The sequence below is a fragment of the Oryctolagus cuniculus genome, chromosome 5 (genome assembly GCF_051225735.1).
Source record: "Oryctolagus cuniculus isolate XC-2025 breed Fujian yellow rabbit chromosome 5, ASM5122573v1, whole genome shotgun sequence".
NCBI classification, from domain to species: Eukaryota; Metazoa; Chordata; class Mammalia; order Lagomorpha; family Leporidae; genus Oryctolagus; species Oryctolagus cuniculus.
Genome location: NC_142871.1, coordinates 8,197,044 through 8,203,043, shown reverse-complemented (window position 1 = coordinate 8,203,043; position 6,000 = coordinate 8,197,044).

Sequence of the window (6,000 nt, the reverse complement as noted above, 5' to 3'; positions counted from 1 at the left end):
ATGAATGTCTCAGTCTTCCTGAAGGCACAGTAATGATATTGAACACCTGCACTGTTGCATCTAGAATTGAATCCTAAGAATTTCTTGCATCTTGAAGTTGGTTTTAGAAGCCTACCTTTTTTTTTTTTATTTATTTGACAGATAGAGTTAGACAGTGAGAGAGAGACAGAGAGAAAGGTCTTCCTTCCATTGGTTCACCCCCCAAATAGCCACTACGGCTGGAGCTACACCAACCCGAAGCCAGGAACCAGGTGCTTCTCCTGGTCTCCCATGGGGTGCAGGGCCCAAGCACTTGGGCCATCCTCCATGGCCTTCCCAGGCCGCAGCAGAGAGCTGGACTGGAAGAGGAGCAACCGGGACTAGAACCCGGTGCCCATATGGGATGCCGGCACCACAGGCAGAGGATTAACCAAGTGAACCATGGCCCCAAAGCCTAGCTTTTAACATGGGCATGAGCTTGCAGGCTGAAGGGCGGCAGTTTTGTGCAGTTTTGCATATTCTGCCTGGTGCCCAACTCGCTCACTGATAAGCAAAGCTGCCTGCTCCGCCACTGGCCCAAGGACCTGGGCCCCTGCCACGCACGTGGGAGACGCGGATGGTGCTCTGGGCTCTTGGCTCTTGGCTGTGGCCTGGGCCAGTGCCTGTTGTTGCAACCATTTGAAGAGTGAACCAGTAGATGGAAAATCTCTCTCTCTTCCTGTCTCTCTCTGCATTCGGTTTTCTGAATGCATACGTCTTTAAGAAAGAAAACAAAACGCCAATCCAGCCTTGCAAAGGCAGGGAGTTTGGACACCTGCTACAACACGCGTGAACCTTGACAACCTGAACCTGCGTGAAGTGAGCCCACCCCCTGGCGGTCACATTCACAGACACACAAAGGGGAATGAACGGTGGCTCCTGGGAAGCGATTGTTCGCTGGGTACAGATTCCAGGTTTTCTTTTTAAAAAAAATTTTTTTTTGACAGGCAGAGTGGACCGTGAGAGAGAGACAGAGAGAAAGGTCTTCCTTTGCCGTTGGTTCACCCTCCAATGGCCGCCATGGCCGGTGCGCTGCGGCCGGTGCACCGCGCTGATCCGATGGCAGGAGCCAGGAGCCAGGTGCTTCTCCTGGTCTCCCATGGGGTGCAGGGCCCAAGCACCTGGGCCATCCTGCACTGCACTCCCTGGCCACAGCAGAGGGCTGGCCTGGAAGAGGGGCAACCGGGACAGAATCCGGCGCCCCGACCGGGACTAGAACCTGGTGTGCCGGCACCGCAAGGCGGAGGATTAGCCTAGTGAGCCACGGCGCCGGCCTCCAGGTTTTTAAGATGAAAAGGTTTTGGAGGTGGATGGTGGTGGTGATCGCGTGTGACAAGCTTTCCTTAACGCCCGGAACCGTCCTCGCAGAAGCATTGCTGGGGAGCCGGCATTTGTCCTGGCAGTTAAGACACCTGCACCCCATGTCTGATGCCTGCCCCGACTCCGGTTTCCTGCCAATGTGCACCTGGGAGGCAGCAGGGTTCTTGCCACACACGTGGGAGACCCAGACTGAGCTCCGGCTCCTGGCTTTGGCCTGACGCAGCCCTGGCTTTTGTGAGCATTTGCGGGAATGAACCATGGGATGGGCGCTGTCTCTCTGCCTCTCCCATTAAAAAATTAATTATTAAGATGTTGAATGTTATAGTATGTGTATTGCACCACAATCATTTAACAACAAAAACACCACAAGGGGTGCACAACAGCAGAGGTGTAGCCAGAGACTGGAGACCGGGAGAAAAAACGACTTAATATAAAAAAAGTCAGCACTGAGCACAAGGCCCCAGCAGGAACCGTGTCCCTCTTGTGAACACTGTGCCCCCTCCCCCAGCTAGAGCAGTGCTGAGACCCAGCAGGTGCTCGGGATCTGTGGCCCGGGTGGGTTGGGTGTGGCTGGGTGGCAGAGGGGTCTGGGAGCCCACGGTGCAGTCAGCGTCTCCCCAGAGCCAGCTCCTCCCACTCCGCTGTGCAGTGCTGGGCTCTGCTCCCACGTCTACCTGGCCACAGGCTCTGTTTCACATCCTGCTAACTGGGGCCCAGGAGAGCCGGCTGGAGGAGGAGGAAGAGGAGGTGGAGGAAATGGAGGAGGTAGAGGAAGAGGAGGAGGTGGGGGGGGAGGGAGGGGGGAGGAGGAGGCGGCAGCATGTTCCTTCCTGCTTGCATTCTGAGAGCCCATGTCTGCTGGATCCCGAGACCCTCCCCTTGGGGGTCTTTCTCCAGCCACGTCTCTTTACCGCAGCGGCTAGAATTCCATCCGCGTTTGCAGCTGCTGCAGCACAGGCAGCACCGGTATCCTCTGGCCCCACTTCAGAGACCCCAACACCATGGAGGCTGGGTCCTGGGACTGTGGGGCCCCTCCTCTGGATGCCTGAGTTGTAGTAATGCACCCCTCCCTCTGCTGCCCCAGCCCCAGCGTGTCTGCTTCCTGTGGGGCTGCATTTGCATTTGGCTGCAAAAACGTTTGAAATCCTTGTGTAGTTTTTTCCTATGGTCACTGCTGTGTGCCCCACTGTACCCCTGGGAATGAGCATGGCACCTCTTTCATCTCAGTTTCCTGGTCTGGTAGTGGGGATGATTGTAACAGTGTTGCTCTCCCGTGAGGTTGAAGAGTAAATGAGTTACCCTATGCAAAGCCCTTCACAGAGCAGGTGTATACAGTGAGTGTACAGAGTGAGTATCCGTTAGTGTTACTCCCAGGCACTCAGGGCTCCAGACAAGGGGAGGAAAAGTGGCTGGGGGTGCAGCGTTGGCCCCGGGGGCACCTTACGTTCCCTAAGCACCGTGAGTGCCACCTGGACCCAGGCTCTGTCACAGCCTCGCACGCCTCAGTGCAGTGAGTTCTGTGTTCCACCCAGGAGAGGCGAGGCTCAGAGCGGCTTGGCGACAGAATTCCCAAGACTTGGCCTTGTGCTTCCTTAGTCTCTCCTGCTGCGCCTCTGGGCCTTCATGCAGCTGTGGCCGCCCCCAGAGTACCCCGGGCGGCTGCACCACGCTCTTAATGACAGATCGACCTCGAGGCAAGAGGCGCAGGCCAGGCCATTTTCTGAGGGCCCGAGCAGAGACCTGCTACTCCTCAGGGCTCCCTTCCACAACGCAGCCGCTCTGTGGACAGCAGGGCCACTGCAGGTCCCTGGGCAGCTGTGTGCTGACCGCTGGAGGCCCTGCTGCCATCCTCAGGGGCTCCTGGGTGGCAGGTGGGCTTAGCAGAAACCGCACGAGGAAGGTCGCGTGCCGGAGACCCCCACCCACGGTACCTGCAGCTGCTCGCTTACTTATGTGACAGGGCGGGAGGGAGCAGTCATCCCACAGTGCCAGCGTCTCCTTCCAGGGAGGGGCGCTGCTTTCCACTCGGTAGGAAAGGAGAAAATAGAACTGGGGGAGGGGGGCGTGGGGGGGAGGGAACCAGGAGCCAAGAACTTAGCTCTTTTTTTTTTTCTCTGTTAATAAGTTCACGTTCGCTGTTCTGTTCCTGATTGTGGGAGTAACTCAAAGCCTTAAGAATGCAAAACCCAGTTGGAAACGGTGTAAGAATGCAGCCAAATGGGCATTTCTCTTCCAAAGGACAAGTCTGACTCCACTCTTGGATTTCTTCTTTAAACTTCTGTTTATCTTCGCTAATTACTTAGCTTTGATTTTCATGCTTTCTTGCTGAATAAATATTCCTAAATAGGTTAAAAGAACAGAGAAGCAAAATCGTCCAAGAGCATTAGTCATGCAGGGTGCTCAGCGATAAGGCCCCTGGGCTGTGGGTGAGGAGCCTGGCTTTGCTCTGGCCCCGCGGGAGGGTGGGAGGCGTGGCCGGCTCTGGGCCTGGGCTCTCTCTGTGACAGGCACCGGCCTGGGCTCTCAGGCAGGCAGATGCTATGTTTTGGATGCTCACCGTCTTTCTTTTTGTTTTCCTTTAAAGATTTCCTGGGGGCTGGTGCTGTGGCATAGTAAATTAATTCTCTGCCTGCAGTGCTGGTATCCCATAAGGGCACCGGTTTGAGTCCCGACTGCTCCACTTCCAACCCGGCTCTCTGCTGCGGCCTGGGAAAGCAGTGGAAAATGGCCCAGGCACGTGGGCCCCTGCACCCACATGGGAGACCCAGAGGAGTCTCCTGACTCCCGGCTTCGGATCGACCCAGATCCAGCTGTTGCGGCCATTTGGGGAGTGGTCCAGTGGATGGAAGACCTTTCTCTCTCTCTCTCTCTCTCCCTCTCACTGTCTGTAACTCTACCTCTCAAATAGATAAATAAAATCTTTTGTTTGTTTGTTTGTTTTTTGACAGGCAGAGTGGAGAGTGAGAGAGAGAGACAGAGAGAAAGGTCTTCCTTTTGCCGTTGGTTCATCCCCCAATGGCCGCTGCGGCCGGCGCACCGCGCTGATCCAAAGCAAGAGCCAGGTGCTTCTCCTGGTCTCCCATGGGGTGCAGGGCCCAAGCACTTGGGCCATCCTCCACTGCACTCCCGGGCCACAGCAGAGAGCTGGCCTGGAAGAGGGGCAACCGGGACAGAATCCGGCGCCCCGACCGGGACTAGAACCTGGTGTGCCGGCACCGCAAGGCAGAGGATTAGCCTATTGAGCCACGGCGCCGGCCAGATAAATAAAATCTTAAAAATAAATTACTAATTTATTTGTAAGAGAGAGGAGAGGAAGAGAGAGAGAGAGAGAGAGAGAGAGAGAGAGAGAGAGAGAGATCCTCCATCCATTGGCTCACTCCCCAGATGGCCTCCACGGCCAGGGCTGACAGCTGGGCCAGGCCAAAACCAGGAGCCAGGAGCTTCCTCCGGGTCTCCCAATGGTGCAGAGGCCCAAGCACTTGGGCCATCTTCCACTGCTTTCTCAGGCGCATTATCAGGGAGCTGGATCGGAAATGGAGCAGCCGGGACTCGAACTGGTGCTCATATGGAATGCTGGTGTCATAGGCAGTGGCTTAACCAGATGCACCACAATGCCAGCCCCAGGGATGCTCATCCTTCTATGTCCTTTGTCTCTGGCAATGGGCGTGTTGCTCCCTCTGAGGTATCACTCCTCTTCCACGTTCACTGATTTTGGAGGTGCGCCACCTGAGCTGGAGGTTTGAGATTTCCTCTGTGGCTGCAGGAGGAAAGGCGCCTCTCAGCATGAGAGCATCACTAGAGGGGCCGGCCCTGTGGCTCAGCAGGTAAAGCCACCGTCTGCAGTGCTGGCATCCCATATGGGCGCAGGTTCGAGACCCAGCTGCTCCACTTCCAATCCAGCTCCCTGCTAATGCACCTGAGAAAGCAGTGGAAGACGGTCCAAGGGCTGGGCCCCTGCACCCACGTGGGAGACCCAGAGGAAGCTCCTGGCTCCTGGCTTCAGAAGGGCCAAGCTCTGGCTGTTGTAGCCATTTGGGGAGTGAACCAGTAGATGGAAGACCTCTCTCTCTCCCTGTCTCTGCCTCTCCCTCTCTCTCTGTAACTCTGCCTTTCAAAGAAATAAAATAAATCTTCAAGAAAAAAAGAAGCATCACTAGAAGCAATATTGTTACATTTAGTGTAAAAATGGTGAGTAAACAAAACAATTTTTCAAACAGTTGGGCCTTTATTTAGAAGTCCGAGTGTGAGCCTGGTGTTCTCCCCAGCTTTGGGGGCTGCCGTTCTGGGAGCCTGAGCTGCGGCCCCTCTGCCGTCTCCCCAGGCACTTGCTCAGCCTTTTTACCCTCCGGCAGCCCTCGCTAAGTCTCTGCAGCTCCAGTCTCTGGGTCAGCTGGGCCACGGTGTCCGTGGGAGAGGTGCCAGCTACGGCCTCGGGGACGTGACCGCCCGGGGCGTCCCTTTCTCTGGAACTCCTCCCTGCAGTCCGTTTCTATGTTTGCTTCTGTCCAGGATAGACCATCTGCCGAGGGCTCCCCCTGGAAAGGGACTGCACTTGCGCTTCGCATCGAGAAACTGGAAATTCTTCCTGCTGGTCCTGGAGCAGGGGCCCCTGCGCCCAGGGGAGACCTGTACCCACGGCATCCACGCAGTTGTTCAAGACTG